The sequence below is a fragment of the Sus scrofa genome, chromosome 6 (genome assembly GCF_054392235.1).
Source record: "Sus scrofa isolate SSC_HxYL_T2T_F1_AM1 chromosome 6, Sscrofa_HxYL_maternal_Yorkshire_Landrace_v2.0, whole genome shotgun sequence".
Lineage (NCBI taxonomy): Eukaryota > Metazoa > Chordata > Mammalia > Artiodactyla > Suidae > Sus > Sus scrofa.
The window spans coordinates 145,707,470-145,732,127 of record NC_139388.1 but is presented as its reverse complement, the minus strand read 5'-3'; the positions used below and the strand labels follow the sequence as shown (position 1 = coordinate 145,732,127).

General features: G+C 35.4%; 1 protein-coding gene and 1 long non-coding RNA gene across 4 annotated transcripts in view; both read right to left on the bottom strand.

Moving 5' to 3' along the window:
• Nucleotides 1–24,658, bottom strand: part of NEGR1 (neuronal growth regulator 1) — an 865,843-nt gene that overhangs the window by 349,979 nt on the left and 491,206 nt on the right. The gene's annotated exons all lie outside the window — the stretch shown is intronic.
• On the bottom strand, nt 17,644–24,181 carry LOC146402858 (uncharacterized). Its single transcript, XR_014807979.1, has 2 exons — nt 23,997–24,181; nt 17,644–21,717 (listed from the first exon to the last, which is right to left on the bottom strand). It is a non-coding gene; the product is annotated as an uncharacterized LOC146402858 (long non-coding RNA).

The window sequence follows — 24,658 nt, the reverse complement described above, 5'->3', positions numbered from 1 at the left end:
CAAGTTGGTTGTTTATCTTCCCATTGGTTTCAGGAATTTTTTAGTATATTGACAACAGTAGAAAATATTTTATACTTTTTCCTCATTCTTCATTCAGGCAAATAAAGGCAGAAAAAGGGAGTTAATTATTTCTTAAATGCTATTTATTAATAAATTAAAAGTTGGATTCAATAGCTGATTCTTCCTCCATAGCTAATACCCCCTCTTCTTCTCTTTCCCATTTTTGGACTCCCTCTGGCACAGCCTATATGGCTGACAAGGTTTATAGTCCCTTTAGGCAACCATGCCTCTGCCCAGAGTCAGTGCCTGTAACTTTTATCAGATGACCTCCCATTCTATCTGCATAGAGATGAAGGGAGTACCCCATGTTGGAGTAATGAAATTTTATCATCCATCGTCCAGCTTCTTTCTGGGTTACCGTTATCTCATCTATTTGCCCCTGATGTGGACATCTAAAATACCTGCTGACCTCACTTGCCTTCTATCCAAAGCCTGTTTTATAAATCTCAGTGTCTTTCTTTCAGTTACTGAGAATACCTAGAATTACATGATAGGAGCTCACTGCTTTCCTTATTTAATTTAAATTACTACCTCTCTATTACTCAGGACTAAAGAGAGCTGAAGGATAACTTAAGAAAAACAGTACAAAAACAAACAAAACAAAACCCTCTTAAATCATTCGTACTCAATTTCAAAAAGCTAGATATTTCCCTCATATTCTCTCTCTGTGTAACTGTACCTTTGCACTAATGAATTTTAGGAGCATCTCAAATAAAGTTTGCTTTTCTTTCATAAGTTTTATAAAATCAGCAAACAGATTTATTCATTCAATAAAAAAAACACTGAGCACATATTAAGATTTAGGTGACAGAATTATGGTAGTGAACCAAAAAGATAAAAATCACTTCTTTCATGGAGTCACTAGATTTTTGTCTTCCTGTTTACATATCCCTATGGACTAAATCTTTTTTTTTTTTGCCTTTTTTGGGCTGCACCTGTGGCATATGGAAGTTCCCAGGCTAGGGTCGAAGCAGAGCTGTGCCAGCAGCCTATGCCATAGCCACACAGATCTGAGCCATGTCTGTGACATACACCACAGCTCACCGCAAGTCTGGATCCTTAACCCAGTGAGCGAGGCCAGGTAGCAAACCCACGTCCTCACAGATACTAGTCGGGTTCTTAACCTGCTGAGTCACAACGAGAACTCCTGTACTAAATCATTATAAAACATCATTCAACTTATGTTGTTTCATTGCTCAAAAATATTTAATGGCCTTCAATTTTTACCAAATAAAAAGTAAAGTCTAGATCCCTACCATTTTTTCTAAGTATCCTCATGCCATTCCCTAAACACACCTTATGTAGTAACAGTTCATGATACTTCACTCTAGACATTTCTTACTCTCCCATGATCTCTACTATAGAGAAATTATTATCAAGTTCAGATACATCGTGTTGCCAGAGTTAAAGATGTCCCTTCTAGATATGGTCTATCTCATCTGTGACTTCCCTTGAATTTGATTCATTATTTCTCTTAGGGAATTTATATTATTCATTTCTACTATATATATATTGATATCTTTTATATTCCTATCACACTGTAAACTTTTGAAGGCAGTCAATATGATTTGTTCAATTTTTTCCACCATTATTCACATTTGGGCCTCATACACTATAGGTAGTTATCAAGAAATTGTTAATAAATTACCCTATCATTGCTATGTAATATTTTGTGTTATTCTTTAGGTTTGCTTCTCTATGCCGTACATAGATTTTGGATACAGAGATTAATACAAGTATGATTTAAGAGAGTAATATATCAAAATAATGAAATTAAATAGCTAAAAATATGAAGCCTAATTTCCTTCATGAATAATCTATATTCTAGGAACAACGTTGGGACCAATGGAAACAAAATGAGCTTATTCATACAACAAAGATGCTTCCAGGGACAATAATAGAAGCCATTGTCTGTTGTACACAGGAAAATAAAATAAATAGGTGAGCGACTGAGATTTAGATGTAAAGACTTAATTTATAAGATATATCATTTAACATTATCCCCAGCAAATCTCAGGGGACCACATCTTTGGTTTCTTTTTGAATCAGGAGACAGGCACATTTTATTACTATCATTGGATAACCTTTATAACAAGTGATGGGGATGTTTTAAGCAATAATTCCACGATCCAGTTAGGCCATCAGACATTTCACAGTTGACAACTGAAAATTTATTTTCAGGAATTATTTTGTAAGACTATTGCTATACTTCAGCATGATTAAGTGTACTAAAAGAGACACCCTGCAAAGGTTTCCTCAAGTGCCCAATTAACCTTCAGAAAATGGGAACTAAATTAGTCACAGAGAGAATGCAACCTAATACTTTCTGCCCCAGTTAAGCACTGAACCACTTGATTTCGTTTTTTACTAAATTTCAGTAAATTCATTACTTCTCTAGGGGGAAGACACCCAGGATCTTAGGTTGATCTTTTAGTTCTCTAGTTGGTCCCTTTTGGGCTGAAGGTTGAACAACTGTAGTTGAAAATACAGTACAAAATTACACTAAAATGGGGGCTAGAAAGTATCTTAAAACTTTTCTATCAATATGGTGCTCTGTGCATCTATGAGCATTGCAAAAATAATAGCAACAAAAGTGAACATCATTATATTTGTATTTGTCATCTTTTGCCACTACTGGTCAGTCACTTTTGCTTCTACTGTATTTAAGTCATGTGAGAGTTACTTCCTTATATCACCCTAACTCCCTGATTGTTTTCTATATCAAAAGTAAATAATCCAGGCTTTAGTTCTTCCAGGTTCATCTTTCTAGGAAAACTCATTCAGCACTCCAAATATCCATTCAGGCTTCCTACAAATATTTGCCAAGTATCTACCATACACAATGATTCTTAAGAACTATGGAGGATCAGGAAGTTCCTGTTGTGGCGCAGTGGTTAATGAATCCGACTAGGAACCATGAGGTTGCAGGTTTGATCCCTGGCCTTGCTCAGTGGGTTAAGGATGCGGCGTTGCCGTGAGTTGTGGTGTAGGTCGCAGACGTGGCTTGGATTCCGCATTGCTGTGGCTCTGGCGTTGGCAGGCATCTACAGCTCCGACTGGACCCCTAGCCTGGGAACCTCCATATGCCGAGGGAAGTGGCCCTAGAAAAGGCAAAAAGGCAAAAAAAAAAAAAAAAACCAACTATGGAGGATCAAAAATATGTAAAGCAGAATTATCATTCTTTAGGAGATTTAGATGTGGTTGAATGTAATAACACAAAAACTCTTTCAGAGGTTCATACAGTGCATATAATCTGGGCAATTGAAGTTACCTGGCTTAGTCACTAAGATTTTGATTTAGATATTGATTTCTGTCTTGAGAACAATTTCAACTAAAATTTTTCATAACCAGGTTAGCCTTCTGGTTAACAAAGAATCTTAATTTTAACTAATGTTTAATATGTTGAATATGAAAACATCCTTCAGTATATGTCACCCAGGTTCAAAATAGAAACTTACTGAAAGATTCCCTTTACACAGTATTGTTCTCCTGGGTACCCTCCTTTGGCCCTACTAACCTGCCACAGCATCTTCAATGGGTCAGATCTTTCCCAGGGTCTCTGCGTTAATGTCCCTGCAGATCAGGCTGCAGCCGCAGAGCTCTGCTGCCTTTCTGTGAATCTTTCTGCCCTAAATCTGGGTATCATGCTTGAATTTCTCATTTAGCTAATTGGCACTTAGGTCTTATGAATTGAATTGTCCTCCTTCAGTCAGATAATTGAAGAAGTAGACTCTACTCTTAGCTCCTCTTCACTCAAGCATCATCTCTACACTGAAAATTGCATATAACATAACTATCTTTTCTGTCAATAACTGGAAATATGATCTGTCTTATAATTATTTAGCCCTCTCCTCTGGTTAATTCTGCTATCCTCTTCCACTGGTGGCTTGGATGACTTCATGACTAATTATCAAAAAATTACGCTCATGTAGTGTTATATCTGGGGAGCCATAGCCTGGGGAGATGACATTCAGACCCTATTACTATTATTTTAAGCCTCAGACTGTAACATAAAGAATAGGAGCATGGATTTTATGGTTAGAAATCTTAGGTTCCAAGTCTTGTTAATTCTGTTATTCAGCCCTAATTTCTCCTTTATAAAAGAAGATTATAACAGAATGTCTAAGATAAGTAAATGAGATAAGAATATAAAGTGTTTAGCAAATGTACTACATAGTAAGTGCTCCATAAATATTAGCAATAATAGGCCATGTAGGTTTAAAACAAAGAAGTCAATATCAACACCATATATCCCTATCCGTGATGTACAATTTTAGTTGGTACAATATCTGCTCATCTTTCAAAATAGGGGTCAGAAAACATTTTCTATACAGAACCATAGACTAATCACTGTACTATCTACTAGTGGCCCATACTATCTCTGTTGCAACCACTCAAATGTGTTGTTATAGCATGAAAGTGATCATCAACAGTAGGTTCCAAAGACACTTTACAAAAAGAGTCAGCAGGTTGGACTGGCCAGCAAGCTAAACTGTATGCAGTTTGCGTCCCCGACAAATTCACATGTTAAAGTTTAATCCCCAGTACAATGGTATTTGGAAGAAGGGCCTTCAGGGTAATGATGGTGGTGCTCTCCCATATGGGATTAGAATCCTTACAAAAGAGACACTGTACAATATCAAAACATAATCCATAAACAAATAATTGATAAGCTGGACTTCATTAAAATTTAAAATGTCAGCTCTGCAAAGACAATGCCAAGAGGATCAGAACACAAGTCATAGGCTAGGAGAAAATACTTGCAAAAGACAACTGTAAAAAAGGACTTTTATTCAAAATATACAAAGAATTTTTAAAACTCAATAATAAGACAACAACCCAACTAAAAAATAAGCCAAATACCTGGACAGATACCTCACCAAAAAAGATATACAGATGGCAAATAAGCATATACCATTAAGAAAATGCAAATTAAAACACAATGGAGAGGGAGTGGGATGCACGAGGAGTTTGGGTTGGCCGATGCAAACTGTAACATTTGAAATGGATAGGCAATGGGATCCTACTGTACAGCACAGGGAACTGTGCAACAGAAATTGAAGAAACACTGTAACTCAAGTATACCTTAATTTAAAAAAACTGTACAACAGAAATTGAAGAAACACTGTAACTCAAGTATACCTTAATTTAAAAAAACTGGTTAGTAAAAACAAGAACAGCAATGAATTACCACTATACACCTATTAGAATGGCCAGAGTCTGGAATACTGACACCACTAAATGCTTGTGATGCTGTAGGGCAATAGGAACTCTCATACATTGTTGACAGGAATGCAAAATGGTACAACCACTTTGGAAGACAGTTTGGCAGTTTCTTACAAATCTAAAAATACTCTTGCCAAAGGATCCAGCAGTTGTGCCCTTTGGTATTTAGCCAAAGGAGTTGAAAATGTATGTCTACACAAAAACCTGCACGTGGATACTGAAAGCAGCTTTATTCATAATTGTCAAAACTCAAACCAACGAGGATGTTCCTCACTGAGAACAAATAAACTGTGGTACACCCAAACGGTATACTATTATTCAGTGCTAAAAAGAATTGAGCTATCAAGCCATGAAAAGACAGGGAGGCACCTTAAGTACATATTACTATGTGAAGAAGCCAATCTGAGATGGCTACATGCTGTATGATTTCAACTACAAGAAATGCTGGGAAAGGCAAAATTATGGAAACAGTGATTGCCGGGGGTGAAGGGAAGGTGGATAAATGAATTGGCAGAACAGAGAGAAATTTCAGAGCGGTGAAAATACTCTCTATATTACAATGATAGCTATATGTCATTATACATTTTTCTAATTCCACAGACTGTATAATACCAGGACTGAGCCCTAAAGCAAATTATGGAATTGGGGTAGTTATGGTGTCAATGTAGGATTATCCTTGGTAGCAAATGTACCACTCAGGTGAGTGATGGGGTATATGGGAAATCTCTGTTATCTTCCTCTCCGTTTTGCGTGAAATTAATATTGCTCTAAAAGATTCTTTAAAAACATTTTTAAAAAAGACCTCAGAGAGCTCTTTCACTTTCTTTCTGCCATGTGAAGACACAGCAAAAAGACAACGGGTTATGACCTGCTGGCTTTCAGTAGGTACAGAATCATCTGGTGCGTTGAGCTTAGACTGTCCTATCCTCCCAAACTGTAAGAAATAAATGTTTGTTGTAGCCCAGTCTATGGTGTTTTTTATTATAGCAGCCTGAGTGGACTAAGACATTCACCTTGTTTTAAACCACTGGAAGCTATTCACAAAAGTCTCCAATCCATATATCCCCAACATAATGTTCTTAGACCTAACTAGTAAAATGACAAATGCCTGGCCATGATAAAATTTTATTAGAGAAATGAGGGCATATACTGATTTTTTTTTCAAAAGACATGTAAAGATTAAGTTAAAGAGATTTCCCTTTATTCTGACTATCCTTTTTTCTCTTTTGTGTTAAGACATTTAACTGAAGATTGATGGTGATAGATGACACAAGTTATTTTTAAATGATTTGATTTGATCACATAAAAACACAGCTCTATCCATTGCTACCACCACTGATGGCCAAAAAATAAAAATTGCGTGGGCCATAGAAGTGCACAATTATTTCAACTGCTAAAAGAAAACACTCCATTATTACATTGTAGAATTATATTTCTAAATTTACTAGGAATTTTAAGGACATTTAGTCCAACCCTAACCTATGTACAGATTTCCACTCTAGCCTACCTCCTATATTCCAAAAAAGTGAGATACCCTCTTTGAACAGCTCTAATCTCCCTACCTCGATGAACACTTGTTTTATTTTTCCGGCTCTTAATACAAAATAACAATAACAACAAAAGAATAAAGCATTAAAGCTTACCTAAAGGAAGTAGTGGGATTTCTAATAGAAGACAGCAAACTTGGGCAGGCTCTTTCAGTAAATCTGAAATACTCTTTTTTTCCAAGATTATCTGATTAGATCTGAAAGCTATTGCATATCTTATAATTTATATTTTTTTATGCAAAGAAGTGCCAGTTATCTTCAACTGCTTATTATCTAAATCCTGAAGTGACTACCATGGGAGGAAAAAAAAAATCCTGTTAATTCCCCCTGGAAGTTAACCTCCAAATTCACAGATAAATCAATCTTCTCTGTTCTACCACTTCCGTTACAACAATCACATGATATTACTTTACCTGAAATATAAATATCTATCTATGTATACATTTACATATGCTTCTGTATTTATGTATTTCCAAATTTTCCACAATAAAATCCATCATGTTTTCTGTACTTCCATTCCTCTTGTAACGGCACGGCAGATTCCCTCTCTAAATGCCTTTCAGTCTGCCTGGGCATTAGCCATTAAAAATGGAATATTGGTTGTCTCAATTATGTAAAAAGCTTATCTGATTCTAAAGGTCACTGAAGTTTCCAACCCTCTTCCGAAAATAAAGGATAGAGCTAGTGTAAATGATTCTGTTGCATTACTGGCTTTCAAATGACAATTAAATGGAGTGTAGGAGGGAGGCTATCGTCCTTAAGACTATTTCCACTAGTGAGTAGTAAAATATATCAGCTTTTATCATATAAAGGGGCAATTGACCTAGTGACAGACACACTTGAGCGCTATTCTGATGTCAGGCATATAAACTTCATTAAAAAAATAAAAGTGAATATTTTCTCTACAGATATTTATCAGAAAGGTTTAGATATCTTAGATCAGTCAGTCGCCTTCCACTAAACTCAACTCGGCACATAGAATCAATATTGAAACATATGTAAATATGTGTTCAAATCACTTTGTGTCATTTCTGAGTGGAAACAGAGGCCTAGGGAAAATTTCTTTCATCATCTTTATGTAATAATAGAAATCACTTACCAAAAGCGCAGGACAAGTTGATTTCTCACTTTCACAATATTATTTTCTTTCCATTCATACCCCACTCTTTACCCTGAATTTTTACATTTGAGTTTTATTAAGGAAATCTACATTACAAAATTTTAGGGACAAAATAGAGTTGGGGAAATTAAAGCTACTTCCTACCATTCAAGTTCTTTCCAATACAATTTTATGGGAAACAATAAGTCTGCCAGTATTTTACTTATATTCATTTAAGTCTTTTGATTTTGGAAATGCTTTCATATTGATTACTTCATCTTGTCATCAAAATAATCCAGTTGGGCAAATGTAACTTTCTTATCCTGATATAAGAAGATTAAATTCCAAAGAGGTTAAGCAGCTTACTCAATGAGCAAGGCACAATAGCAGAGCTTTGAGAGAAAACAATTCTTCTGACTCCCAGTCCAGTGCTCTTTCCATTTTCTTTACCTCACCTTACAGAATTCCTGACAGTGTATAATTAATTTTTAAGGAGAGGTCCTTCTCTCTAGCATTGGTGTTAAAGTTTCTTGATAATTTAGTATTTCATGTTGGCTTACAATGGAGTTTCCAATGGGAAAATGTGAAGTTCATTCTTTTTTTTAATTTTTAAAAATTATAGTTGATTTACAATGTTCTGTCAATTTCTGCTGTATAGCAAGGTCACCCAATTATTCATGCATATATATATGAATGTATATAAAAGAAAAATATATTCTTTTTCTCACATGATTCTCTGTCATGTTCTGTCACAAGTGACTAGATATAGTTCCCTGTGCTATACAGCACATTCTGATGAAAAATGCATGTAAGCCAGCATTAAGCCACTGAGGAAATATATATGGCATATATATATTTACTCTTGTTCTTTTAATTAAAAGTTAGACTGCTATCTTTTGGTATCTTTTTTTTTTTTCAAATGTTAGTCTACAGATAAGGGGAGAAATGTGATATATTAAGTCCATATCAATGACTTATGATATCTATATTCTGGAAAAAAAATAGATGAAAAGTTCAAAGGCTATGCCTTTGATTTTGTGTTTATTTATTTGAGTGGGTTTATTAGTTTTTAGTTGACTAATCCCAATGAAATGCATTTTCAGCCTTTATAAAATTTTATTATCATTTCCAGAAAATAATACCCAGGGACTATTTGGTTCTTACATGATGGTATAATTTAAAACAAATGAAACGAAACAAATACAATTTCCTTTTGGTTTGAAAAATGGACAGTGTCTCTGAAGCTCTAATACATGGAGAGACTGCGTTCTATAAAGGCCTATAATATGTCTCTTATGATTCACAAAAGAAAAGGGAAAATGAAAAACATTTAGAGACTGATCAAAGAAAATTATTTGAAGAAAATAGAAGCAAAAGATTGCACACGGAGAATGGAGCCAAAATAGAAAAAAGGTGCACCAGAAATATTGTAACAAGCTCATACTACTGTTATTTTTCTCGAAACCAATAGGAATTTAACTTAAAATAAGAAGGATGCCTTCACTATGTGCTATCAAAATATACTCAAACGACCAAAATATACCAAAAAAACCTTGTCTATAATAATAATAACATCTGGAATGAAATACTCTAATGCAATTTGGAGGAGGATATTTAATTAAGAATACAGTTTTCTCTCATCACTGTTATGGAGATATCACAATTATTCACTTAATCCCATTTGGCTAATTTCATCATGAACAAAACACTGAAAGCAACATGTCCTCATTGAAAAAATACTATTTATATGGCACATTATATAGCAATGGTATCTCAATTTAGTATTTCATTTAATTTTTCTAAACTTCAGAATGTCTTTGAGTAAAATAAACATGGTAATACATCATTTTGGTGTTGTTACAGAACATATGATAGAGCATATCTGAAGCACTTGGTATATGGTCAGGCATGATGTATAGACTAAGGGAAGAACAGCTCTTTACACTTTCAAGCTCTTGTCTATGACACCTTATCTTTGTCTGCTACCTGGGGCCTCAAACCTTCATTCATGCTTCCTACTCCTGAAAGAGGCTGGCGTCTCTATCCTGATGCAGCTATTCTCTCTCTCTCTTCTTGGAAAGGAACTTTCTGCCTCAGATCTAGTTCCATTTCATAGACCCTCATAAAGTAATTCCAACCGCCCTTTTAAAGTTTCTGAAGAGCAGTTTCTGTTCAAAATTTTGAAGAGGCAACTGGTTGTGTTGGCAATTTCTTCCTCCAGCTTTTAAATGTCATGTCTCTTTATTAAGTTAGACCAGTAGAAAGTAACACATGTGAACTCTATGAATTTCCCCTTCCCAAATGGCTGCTTATCTTTAACATTAGCCAGGGATTAACATGGCAAGTCATTAGAGTTGACTGTTTAGTGTCCTATACTGACAGACACCACAGACAGTAATCGTGAAAATTACCCTCAAACCTCATCAAAAAAATCATTCTCTCCACTGCTGCAGTGACAATGCCACAAGAGAACTCCTGGACAGCAAGCTTTATATAAGCTGCTGTGCTATTCTCTTTGCTCATGTGCTAATAAGCTCAGATTTTATTTTTTTTAACAAGCTACTTGTTTTCCCAGAAAGCATGTCTATCACTTAATTTTTGTATTGCATATTTTGTTAAGGTGCTTTGGTTTGATTGTATCAAAGTTTTCTTTAAGCAGATAATGATTCTGTGGATGTGTATGTACACGTTTGGGAATTTTAGGTATCTGTAGTTTAGAACAATGCGATGAGAGAGAATTTGTGTGCCCTATGTATGGAATTTAGCTTATAACTAGATTCACATAATTAAAGGGGTTTGGATCCGCAAACACCTTAAAGATTCTCTTACATCTCCACTTTAGGGGTGAAAAGGTTTTGTTCTTGAGAAGCTGAGGGGCTTGCCAAAGTTCCCATAGTAAGGTGGTTGGCTTAAATTTATGACTTTTCCGTTTTTTCATTAACCATGCTACCTTGGTCTCAAAAAGATATCCTATCAAATGAGAATAAACTGTTTGGCGTAAATCTGTGACTCTCTTTTGTTGTTTTTGTTTTCTCATTCAGCCGACATTCTCCAACACAGAGTAACAGCCAATGTGATTGAGAAATTCAGTGATTTCAGGTTTTATTTTCTCTTCAGTAAGAGATGAACTCTTAGCAAAGGTCAGTAATGAGCATCTCAAGATCTGTTATTTTAATCTTTCATTTCAAATTTGTTCACACGGTTTACTTATTTCACCTCTAAAGTGTAGAAATAATGCTTATTATAGTTTAGATTGCAGTATAATTTGAACACATCAAGAGATGTATTTGACTCCTGGAACAGTGAGTGATCAACATTTAACACAATGAATCCCCATTAAGGGCCAAAGAGGCTCCGCTGAGAATGTCTCTGAAGATCAATACTATTAAATCACACATTTTCCCATTGTTTGGTTTCCCAAATCCCAGACAGAGGCCTTATTGATTTTCCTTGACAACTTTTTCCCCCACTGTTTATTTCTTGTGCTTTCTCTACCCATTGGATGTTGATCAAACAGTGACTTTTATCTTACTACGTGGGAGCTATTCAGCCTAGAGATGCTTCTATGGCTGTCACTCAGTGAGGTCCCACAGGCCTCCTGCACAAACCTGTGAGCTCCCAGCTCTCTTTCCAAGAAAAAAATCCTGCCTCACTCTAAAGGGGCCACATAAATTGGCTCAGGACTGCATTCTTCCTGGAGAAAAGTCCAGAGACATGTTTTTTTGCTATCAATAGAAAAATTCAGTCAAAGATGTATCCTTTCCAAATTCTGTAATAAAAATGAGTCTTGGCACAGATATGAAGGAAATTGTGTGAAAGTAACATATAAGAACATGAGAATGTGAAATTTTAAACTTTGAAAGAATTGAAGGGTATTTAGTGGTCAGCTGGTTCACTGGTTAACTGAAGAGTCAGAAAATAAAGAAAAAAATGGATATGTTTGAAGAAATTATTTGAAAAAGAAATGGAGAAATTGGAATTCCATAATACCTAGGAAGCAGTAATCACTAAATCAAATATTGGCCTTCTAAAGATGCAGCAGCAGCCATGCAAATTCAGTACAATATTAAGAAGGAAATCTACACTGAAAGTAGAAGATGGGATCCTTTAATAATCTATAGCAGGTGTCAGTAAACTTTTTCTGTAAAAGGCCAGATAATAAATATTTTCAGTTGCAGAACAGAAGGTCTCTGCTGGAACTATTCAACTCTGCTGTTGCAGCATAAAGAAGCCATAGACAATGTGTCCATGTTCCAATAAAATTTGTAGAAACAGACAGCAGAAAAATTTGTCCCTCATACTATCATTTGTTGTCTCTTAATCTATAGGAAATACACAGTTTTAGTTTTATTGACTATACAGATAAACAGATAAAGGGTATCTAATATAAGATTTTCAACTATTCATTTTTTACATGAGAGTCTTTTATATTAAATGTCCTGTCTTCTTTATTTGCATTCACATATCGTTTTTAATGAAAAAATAGTGAGATCAAGTGTGTATTTGTGCATGTATGAGATACAGATATCATATATAATACACATTATATATATCATAAATGTTAAATTAAATTTCATCATTTAGTATCACCACATACTTTATTAAAAATGTGTGTGCAGGAGTTCCCGTCATGGCATAGTAGAAACGAATCTGACTAGGAACAATGAGGTTGCAGGTTCGATCCCTGGCCTCGCTCAGTGGGTTGAGGATCTGGCGTTGCTGTGAGCTGTGGTGTAGATTGCGGATGCGGTTTGGATCTGGTGTTGCTGTGGCTCTGGCATAGGCCGGCAGCAACAGCTCCAATTAGACCCCTAGCCTGGGAACCTACATGCTACGGGTGTGGCCCTAAAAGGACAAAAGACAAAAAGAAAAAAAAAAAAAAGTATGTGTATACGGTATATACACATGTTAAACACAATTTATCATTTTAATATATATAATATACAATTTATATATGTCTTATATATTTATATACACACATACATACATATATTAAACACAATTTTGCCATTTGGTCTCACTTTTATCATATAAAAAAGGCAGGACATAAATTTAGAATAAAAGAAAAAGACAGGGCTATGTAAAAATAGTTGAAAAAAGTATTTTGTTTATTTCTGTTTCTCTGGAGAACCCTAATACACTAGTCTTTAAATAAATTACCGTGGTATCAATTGTTAGTGCATACTTTCACTTTCCTAAGTGCCAAAGTTCACTTAGGCAGCACTCCTGATAAGAGATTATGCAGTTTTTATTACTATTTCAGTAATAGAGAGTTTACCACCTAATGGTGTCTCAATTCAATTTTATGATAGCTCTCATTGTTGGAAATTGTTCCAGAAAAACTTGACCATTTTGAGTTGAATATCTTTCTACAATAATAGGCCCAGTAGCCAGAAATTCTAATTCTACTATTAGCACCTCCATGTAGCCAATAATTCACACACTGTTATCTGCCTTTTAGAAATGGTTAATACCTTGGGCTTTAAAGTCTATCAAAACTGAGTGTGAATATTAACTCTGAAACATACTAGTTGTATTCCTTGGGAAAATTACTAAATGCAGAGTCCTGGTTTTCTTTAGCTCAGAAATGAAAAATAACACCACTTACAATACAGGGACTCTTTTGAGGTGTGATTAGGAAAATGATTTATACATTGCCTGGCAGATAATAAGTGTTCACAAAGAATGTTTTTTATATCATTTTGTTGCCAGTGGTAATAGATGAAGATGAGATCAAATCGTTATCCAAAGTCATCAGGATCTGAAGTCATCATATTTCAGGTTTTATCATTCATACAAAAATATTCTTGGGCACCTACCATGTGTCAAGGACAATGAAGAACTAGATAGAAGTGGATTCAGCGGTTGTGGATCTTATTCTACCCTAGCAGAGATAAAAGATGGTGTTGTTTATGTCAACACGAACCCTCAAAAGTAAGTCAAGTCAATAGGTTTGCTCATCTCAGGAGTCTTTTGCTTATGTCTGAATATTTCCAAAATGATAACATACATCCCTATCAGCAGTCACCGAGCTACATATCACCCTTTCATCATTTACAATCAGGAATCACTGATTCCAATACTGTCTTCTGTCTGTGGACTGTTCACAAGATTCTTCCTCTGATTTTCTGGTGATTATATGTATACCCTGTTTGTATTCTAAGGATAGGCTGTTTCTATATCTTTAGTAGGACAATATCACCTTTCCTTGGTAGATTTCAAATGTGTGCATGTTTGAGAGATATAAATGAAAGAATAATTTCAAAATAATGAAATTGTAAGGCAGTGCATAAGAAAACTGATGTTGAAAGACAATCTGAATTACATATCTTAATCTAGGCATGTTTGATGTTTAGTCTAGACATCATGATTAGGGATGATTATGTCAGGGCCTTAACAAGCTCAACATGTGTCCTTCTTCTCTTTAGTGGGGTTTGGAGAAATCACATTCTATTCAACCCCCTTACATCTGATTACCCCACCATCTGTAGGCAGAAATCCTAGAGAGGATACATTTGCATATTGAAACCAAGTAAAGGTTGAGATTCAATTCCATTACCAAACTATCTGAGTCAAAATTTTAATTCCACCTCAACCTTTTCAGATTACAGTATATGCATGGACTCTATGTACCACAGAAGCAGCATTTGAGAGATTCAACACAAATTTCAGAATTTAACAATTACACCAAGCATATCTTATATAAAGTTTCATTTTTGTATTATAGTCTCAAATTGGATTTCATTATTACTTTTTCTTATTCAGAATGAGCTAGTAGACCTATTACTACACAAATCAGATTCAAGTATATAGAAGCATTTTTTTTTTTTTCTATCTGGAAACCATACCAACTCACTTTCTTCCTTCTTCTTGATTTAACTCTGTGGATCCAACATATGCTCTGTAACATTTCAGAATTATGATAGGAGCAGTTGGCAATCTGGGATGGCTGCGGAGCAAGAAAACACCTGGGAGGAGAAAGGCTGACTTTTTCAAAGACTGCACCTTCTGTTACAGACCACAAGGGGGAAAAAGAAAGGATGGTTGTTCCTTTGAGCAATAAACTTCCAGGTGATATTTCCAGGCTAGTGTCAGTCAGAGCTGCAGATGCCTGGGGTGATGAATTGAGCATAAAGCACACCCAATTTCAGGGCAAAGCAATGGAAGAGAACTAAGAGACATAGCCTGCTCTCAAAAGAGGAGAATAGAAGCTTTCCTGAAAGAGCTGGAACTGAGGAACTCAGTGACAGGAATGTTGCAGTGAGAGAATTGAGGAGAGGGAGCTTGGGTACAGCGTACAATACATTTTCAAGGGTTCTCAGCTTCTTATGTGCTCTGTATTAGTCCAATAGAAGCCTCTACATTGTGGGTTTAAGACTAAAACATAAAAGAGAAGGGAGTATTTACAGTTGCTACTACTTGTTTTGCTTTATGATCAGTTGGAGCTGAAATGTTCTGCAATTACTATTGTTTATGGTGCTTTTAAAACAATCTTTTTTTCTATGAAAAAAATCTTTCTGTAAACTGGAGCAAACAGCACAGATGAACAAAATTAGCCACATACTGATAATTACTGAAGCCATAGGATATACAGGATAGGTTCCCTGGGCTTGTTATAGTCTTCTCTTTCTCTTCAGAAAGCATCCCTCTCCTGAGGCATATACAAGAGTCCAGCAAACTTCTTATTTTCCTTCATCCCATCAACACAAAATTTCATAAAAGAGACAAGCTTTCTCCACTTGTTCACCATGCCCCACCTACACTCCCTGGTTTAACCCACCCGGGCTGGCTCTGTTCCCACACTGTCACAGAAATGGCTTTTATCAAAGTGAAAAATGACCTCCATATTTCAACACAACAGATACTTCTTCTACATATCTCCTATTTCACCTCTTATTATGTTTTGAGTCATTAAATCGCTTTCAAATTACCAAAATAGTCTCCTCTCTGAGCTTTACTCTCCTAGGTCTTCATCTGCCACCCTCTGAACTATTTCTAAGTGTCTTTTGCTCTCTTGTTCAAGTCCTCTGACGTTGGTCATGGACCCTCAGGAAAGACACTCATGACACCAAGTCCCATTTCCTGTCCTGGCCTCGTTCTTGAGATCGAGCTTCACATGTCCAATTATTCACTGACATTTCCATTTGAATGTCTAATATGTTTTAGAATTTAGCATGGCCAAAATAGAAGTTTGGATGTTTCTTCAAAATATATTTCTCTCCTGGCTTTGAGACAGGAAGGAATCTGGTAGGATACAACTGCTAGATTAATGAAGAAGGGGTGCAGCTATTAGGATGCAATAAAAACTGGTTGGAGCCCGCTGACACCGACATGGCTTCTAGAATAGATGATCCTGGGCCTTGAGCTCATTATACCTTCATTGTAATACTAAAAATCACTCCCCTTTATGCCACAATGGTTCCGAGGTGGACCATATGAGGTCAAAATGGCAGGGCCTACTGTATATAGCTCAGGGAAATGTACTCAATAGTTTGTAATAATCTATACGGGAAAAAAGAATGGATATATATATGATTGACTTTGCCGTACATGTGAAACTAAGTCAACATTGTAATTCAACTACACTCAAATTAAAAAATAAACAAACAAAAACCTACAATAGTGGCATAGCCCAATCTCTTGAAATCCCCACCCTTCCCCAAAATACAAAAATATTCCACCTACTCATTAACATATGAAATTACTCAGCCTATAAAAAGTAACAGTCCCCTGCCTTGGGGCTGCTCTCACTTTCTGAGAAAGTGAACATTCTGTGTTCAGAGTGTTTATCTCAATAAATTTGTTTTCATTTTTGGGGGGCTCATTCTTGAATTCTCTTCTGCACCAAACCAAGGATCCTCACTTGGTGGCCCACCCAGGGACTCAGGGGAGCCCTTGGATGATACTTCCTTCTCCTGCAACAGTCTGTCTCATTTCAGTTAACACCTGCCCATCCTCCAAGTTGAAGCCAGAAGGCATTCCCCATCTCCCATCTCTCAGTCTTCTGGTTTTACATGTATATAACCTGGGATTCACCCATTTTCTGCATCTCCACCACCATCATGTTTGTTAAAATCAGCTATGACAGTGGTTTTCTAAATAATCCCCCTCCTATGCTTCAGACTCTCAGCAACTCATTCTCTCCACAGCACCAAAAACATCTCCTGAACATTAAAATCAAATCATGTCACTCTTGTGCTCAGTAACTTCCCATGGGGTCCTTTTGCATTGGGGCGGGGGTGGGGGGGGGGAGGAAAAGAATCTAATTCACTATGGCTAACAATCCCTAGTTGAGGTATGATCACCTGACACAGCTAATCTTCTCCAGCCTCACCTTAAGCCCTCTCTTTCTTCCCATTTTCTCAGCTTGTCCCAGGCCCACTGATTTCAGTTTCAGAACATATTGAATTCTTTCCTGCCTTCAAGCCTTTATGAATCCTGTTGCCTGCACTTGGCATACACAGCACTGCTTCACACAGCAGGCTCCCTTCTTTCAGCTTCAAGGCTTGGTTTGAAAGATAACTTCTCCAAGATTCTTTATTACTGTATTTATACTCTTTAGTTAATGTGCAATTATTTCCCTCTTCACCTAGATCTCTTCCAACAAGACTGCAAATTCCTTGAAAGGAAATTGCTGTATTTTTTTTTCTTTTTACGTTTGTATACTCAATGTGTAGCAAACTGTCTGACACATAAGTGCTCAATGGGTGATTTTTGAAGAAAATAGATGTAAAACAATTATTCATAAAATAACCTTCATAGAAGGAGTTAGGACTTTTTTACTTAAGCAATCTACTTTTGGAAAACATATAAGACAGACTGCAAATTCAAATCCTGAATGTATTTGTACTATGACGAAATTAAGAGTCTCTCAGTTTTAACACATGAAAGCTATCCAAGAAAAATGTATCCTAGTGGTAAGACTTATTGATCACTACAGACAGTCCAATCTAGTTGAAATAGTTAGCACCTGGTTAAGAAGAATTGTTAGTTTTTCTCATTGGTTGCCTGCAGATCATTTTTCAGTTAGTTACTGTCTATGTTTACATGTCTAAAAGTTTTCAAAGTGTCAGCTAAGAATTTCTTTAAAAGGTAAACATTCCTTTATACTTACCACATTTTAATTAACCAATCTTAGATTAACTATATAGTTTAGGTTTATATATTAAATGAGTAGCTATGCTTATACGATTTTCCATAAAACCAACTAGATGTCTCCCCGCCAAAACCATCCAGCCACTACTGAGTCGAACCCAAGGTGGAGAAGCCATTTTCTCTTTAGAGATGTGCGTTCAAAATCCGTAATTATTCCTCGACATGTCACAAAAGGAAAAAATAGAATACACTTCCATGAAATACTCGGTTGTAATCAACTCCACTGAGAGTCTTGCTTTGAGAGTTCTCTCCTTCTCTTCAGCTGGTTCTTTTGTCCTGTAATTGAATTGAATTTTCTCCTCGCCCCGTTCCTCCCAGACAGCTTCTCATTTGAGGGCTTTGAAGATGTATTACACTAATATATCGTCAGAATGACAATGCTATGATGATGCATGGGTATAATACATCTTCAGAGCTTCAGCACTGTCCAGAAACAATGCAGCTGGTACTGGATTAAATTCAAACCTAATGAAAAAGGAAACATGAAAAAAATATCTAACAAGGAAGGTGAAAAAAAAAACTAATAAAAAAAGTTATTTTAATGAATTCCACAATCCTGTATACTTTGAAAACAGGTTTTTCAAGACTTTGGTATAGACTATTATTAATTTGTAAATTTATGCAAGCATGTACTCTATAAATATCTGAGGATTACAATGAAACATAGCCTTAGACAAAAAATACACAGTAAATTCAGTTTTTTAAGTCTCAATCTCTCAGGTAAAGTTTACAAAGTTTATGTGCAGTAAGTGTTGCATTTTGCTATTTTGTCAGTCTGGAAAATTAGTCCCTCAACATTTCATGAGACATTTACATTATGCATTTTACTAGGAGACATTTCATGAATGTTGATCCTCTTCCCTAAGGACAAAACTCCCTCTGTAACATTTTCATAGAGGATGAAAGTATCATGTCTAATAGAAAATAAACTTTGAAAGCTCAAATTGGGTTGCATAGTAAACAAAGATTAGAGAATATATAGATGGCGATGACAATAACAGTTACAACAACAACAATAAAAAACAAACAGAAACACAGGGCACATTTATTTATTGTGTCCTGGTCACAATGACCTTTATCTCCCTTACCTTGGCTTTGTTAGATCAGCAATCATAAGAGAGACTTGCTCCTTCACTGTTGAAAGGCAACCTCTCAGGAATCTACAGCCATGTGAAAATGAAAGACTCTTCTCTTTTGTTCCTTATTTTTATAGATTTTTTTTTTATATATATCACAGGATGCAACTAAAGAAAACAAACATATCCCTTCTCCAAAGCACTGTATTTCTTAGCCTTCTCTCTCATCACCTACGGTTTATTAAAATTTGAATAAATAATGTAAACTTTTGTTTTTGGAAGGTATTCTGGTAGTTGCTCAGTAAACCATTCCTCTTCTACTTTCTATGTAGAAAAAATGAAATACGAAACAACATCTCACCAGTTTAGAAATGCAATCATTACAATGCATTTATCTGATTTTTATCACAGTATTTATCATTCCCACCTTTTATTATCCATCCTCAAGCAGCTTTTATGTAAAGATGAATGTAAAATAAATTTTAATAGTAATAGGTAAGAATTTGGAGCTCTTAATCTTGCCTGAGTATTTTTTTTAATCTCTTCATCTGTAATCTCTCTTTTACATGACAGCCCTGTGATAGTACCATCATAATCATCATGATCCTCATCATTATCTCAATTTTGCAAATAAAGAAACTACAGAGAGCTTAAGAAATGTGTCCAGGTTAACACACACAGTGAGTGGCAGATTAGGTGGGGACTTGAAGCCAAGTAGTCCAAGTACTACCCATGTCCTTTTATGCACTCTGTTCTATTGCCTTGTTTAATGGAAGTTTGATAATAATAAAAATGTTATTAGCTTTTTCTACAACCTGTTTGGGGAATGATGTATTCACAAAAGTTGTAAGCGAAATAATTATTAGTCATATTAAATTTAAAATATTAATCAGTTACTAAATGTTTATTCATCATGAAAAGACTTTACAGTGTTCTAAAATATTGTGTCATTTAACAGATATTTATTGAATGCCTACTAATCAGCTATATTTACTTGGATCATGGATCCTAAAGAGAGAGCACATAGAAGTGAAAGGAATGAAAAGTGTTTGCCATAGTTTTATCAATCTATCATCCAAGATTACTAAAATGACTCTACTTCTCCATTAGTGATGACTATTCCCAATTATGGTCAAGTTCATAAAATGATTTTAACACAAGTTGGAGTATAATTAAAATTCAATAGCAATATATTAATTTTGAGTAAAGAAAATGGATAAAATGGTCTTTTACACTAGGTCCTAACTGCTTTAATTAAAACTTTTTACAAGCCTACCATATGCTCATCTATAATTGTCAAGGACACATTAGGTCTTGATTTTTTACAAAATCATTATTAATATACTTTTTCTTTATGCATATTTTAATAATAATTCAGGAAGAGCACTAAAATTCTAGTAAGCCCTGTTTGTATAAAAATGTAGTCTTAATGGACATGATCTTATATTTAAGGAGAAGTAAAACAAAATTATATCTTCACTGACTGCCAGGGTTCAAATGATCAACAGAACCACCTGGGTTCAAGCAAAAATCATGCTCCTTTCCACACGAATGTGCTGCATGAAGTATAACACTACTTTACATTACACCAGTTAAATACGTTATCCTAACATATGTTAGAACAGCGCCTGGGATGTACCAAGTGCTCAATAAATAATATAAGTATTAGTTAGACTCATACTTTCACATTACTTACTAGTGCTCTTCGTGAATCCTTATAGGATCTACTGCAATATTATTAGCACAATTTTGACCCATGGAGTCCCACTTCAGAATGAATTAGCGGAGTTCCTGTCGTGGCACAGTGGTTAACAAATACGACTAGGAACCATGAGGTTGTGGGTTCGATCCCCGACCTTGCTCAGTGGGTTGAGGACCTGGCGTTGCCGTGAGCTGTGTTGTAGGTTGCAGAGGAGGCTTTGATCTCACGTTGCTGTGGCTCTGGTGCAAGCTGGTGGCTACAGCTCTGATTCGACCCCTAGCCCGGGAAACTCCATATGCTGCGGGAGCGGCCCAAGAAATGGCAAAAAGACAAAAAAAAAAAAAAAGGAATGAATTAGAATGAAATTTATAACCAAAGTAAGAGCTGCATTTTCTAAGATGATAACCTTTAAACGTGCCCCTAAGTTGTTTAGACATAACCATTCCATAATAACCTTTCCATAATACATGTAACAAGACACTGAAATCACTCAAGAAAAACACTAGAGAAATCTAATTCCTAAAATATAATTAGTCTTATGCCAATGATTATCTCTAAATTCAGCCCATTAAGGGGAAACATAATCTAGAGTGGTATTATTATTTCCCTAATGCTCCTGCTCTCTCAGAAAATCACCTTTCATTTAAAAAGAAAAAAAAGGAGTTCTCTTCATGGCTCAGTGGAAACGAATCTGATTAGCATCCATGAGGACGCAGGTTCCATCCCTGGCCTTGCTCAGTGGGTTAAGGATCCAGCGTTGCTGTGAACTGTGGTGTAGGTCACAGATACAGCTTGGATCTGCCATTGCTCTGGCTGTGATATAGACCAGAGGCTACGGCTCTGATGCAACCCCTAGCCCAGGAACCTCCATATGCCACAGGTGCGGCTCTAGAAAAAAAGAAAAGATCTTTTATGAAATGCTTTGAAATGTTTGGTGGGTTCTTGTTTTCTGTTTTATATGGGTAAGCACTTTCCTCTGAGAATAATGGATTATCTCTTATATTGATTCATCATATCATCAGGCTCATTCTTTAGCCTTATATTTGTCCTAAAATACTGAAGATTTTCTTGCTTTCTATATTCAAATAGCAGGCATCAAGGATTCTGAATACAAACAATTCCAAATAGCCCACTTCTAACTGGATAGAAGTAGAGGGGATTTTGGAACTAGACAAATGAAAGTTAAAATCATAAAGAAAACTCTCAGAACAAAGAGGCAATTTTAACTGTATATATAAATTATTAGTGTGCAGTCTTATGGTAAAAGTTTAACTTGCCATGATTATGTAGATTCATTCATTATATAATTATCCATTATGCAAAGCCATTATGGAAATTCACAAAAGCTCCACATAGAGTGCAACTCTACAATGGGGCTAGAACCAGAGTTTGCAATCTGAAGATCTGGTATTGTTGAAATGTCATCAGCATAAATTGCTAGTTTTACTGAATTTTTTCTTCTCAACATTAAAGAGCAAAGTGCAGTGTCAGGATTGCAAACCTGAAAAAAGAGCCTTAAAGAATTGTAGTGTTTGGGGGACAGGCTGCCAGCTTGCAAGGAGCACACACATACAAACTCTTCATCATCTCACCCTTGGTGTTGGCCCAAACACAAATATTTCAAAGACAAATTTCTTTCACAAGAGGGGAATGACAGTGGGATCAAGAACACAAATAGAAAGTAGTATTTTCTAGTTAGTTCCTGTGATGACTTGAAATAGTTTCAGAATTATTTTAAACAACTGATTTCTGCAGTGTTCATGGTTTTTAGATATTGTTTCCATTTTTTCTGCCTATTTTTTCTGCTAATTAGTAATTAGCATTCTCTATCTTAAGATTATATGTAAGTATCTTTAAAGGTTATGAGAAATTTAATGTTTTAAACCTGTATATTATGCAGCTGGAAACCAAAATGTAAAATCCAAGCCTCTTTTAAAATATCTAATGCAGAAGTCAACAATTTTTTTTTAAAGGACCAGAAAGTAAATGGCTGAGGTTTTGTGGGTCATATGGTGTCTACTGCAACTGCTCAGCTTTACCACTGCGGTATGAAAGTAGCTGAGGACAATATCTAAGGTTGTGAATGTGGCTGTATTCCAACAACAACAAAAACAACATCTAAAAATAGACAATAGGCTAATTTGGCCCACAGATCTTAGGTTGCTAAAAAATGATCTAATGAATCCTTGACTTTGTTTACTCTGTTTACCCTGAAACGTCTCTCATTTAAAAATCTTAAAGTCCTTAAAAATCTCTTAGTTTGGAATAATATGTTTTATCTTTGATTAAAAGTTTATGCTAATATTCCATAGCAATATTTATGGAAAACATGGAAAATACCATTTTTTATTTTTCAAAGTTTCTATACTTTGATCCACATGATTTCCAAATATTGCCTTAAGGCCACTTTAAGTCTACTTGAATGTAAAATAATGACTGCTCTGTTTTATTAAATTTAATATTTTATCCTAAGCAAAATATTCTTTATGAATGAAGGTAAAATGAAGACATTCTCAGATGAAGACTACTAAGAGAATTTGTCTCCAGTGCACACACTATTAAAAAAAAAGGGAAAGGAAGTTTGCCAAATAGAAATGAAGGAAACAGAACATTGAGAAGAAAGGAAGAACAATGGCAAAAGTAAAAAGATCGGTAAATACAAAATACTTTCCTTCTTTTGAGTCTTCCAATATACACATTTGACATGTGAAACAAAAACTATTCCACTGCCCGATGTAGTTCTCACTATGTGGAGAAAAATATTTCACATACGTATATTAGAAAAGTGGGAGAGTAGATGGAGGTATGGCTTCTCTAATTCACTGGAACTAGTAAAATGTAAATACCCTCACACTATGATGAGTTATGTATGTATGATGTAGCTCATAGAGAAAGTACTAAAAAACTATTCCAAGAGACACACTCAAAAATACTACAAATTAAACAACATAGAATTCTAAAAAGTGCTTAAGTGGAGTTCCTGCTGTGGTTCAGTGGGATATGGAACCGACATAGACTCTGTGAGGATGTGGGTTCAGTCCTGGCCTTGCAGGATCTGGTGTTGCCTCATCCATGGCTCAGATCTGATGTTGCTGTGCCTATGGTGTAGGCCACAGCTGCAGCTCTGTTACAGCCCCTAGACTGGGTACTTCCATATGCCACAGGTGTGGCTGTACAAAGAAAAAAAATTTTTTAAATGAAAATAAAAAGTGCTCAAGTAACACAAAGACAAGAAAAAGAAAGCAGAGAAATAAGGGGGGAGGGTACAAATAAAACACAAAAGAAAAAGACATTAGACATAAGCCCTCATGAATCAATAATTAAATGAAAATGGTCTAAATACACCAATCAAAATGCAGAGATTATTACAGTCTATAAAAAATATGACTTATCTGTATGCTGTCTGCAAAATACTCATTTAAAATATAACAGCAAATGTGGGTTGAAAATTTGTAAAATGAAAAAAATAAAACCCAAGATTGTTCATAGCATTGTTTATTTGTTATAGCCCCAAACTGGAAACAAGCAAAGTATTCTATAATACATTCATGGTTAAAAAAATTATAGTACACTCATATCACAAAATATTACTCAGCAACAAAAAGGAATAAACTATTGAGTAAAATGCTACAACTCAGATTAATTTTAAAAGCAAAAGGGCCAATTTCAAAAAGTCATATACTAGATAATTTCATTTACATAACATTTTATAAATGATAAAATTAAAGAGATAAAAGACAAATTAGTGGTTGCTGGGGCTAGGGATGGTGTATGGTGAAGGAGTTGATGCGAC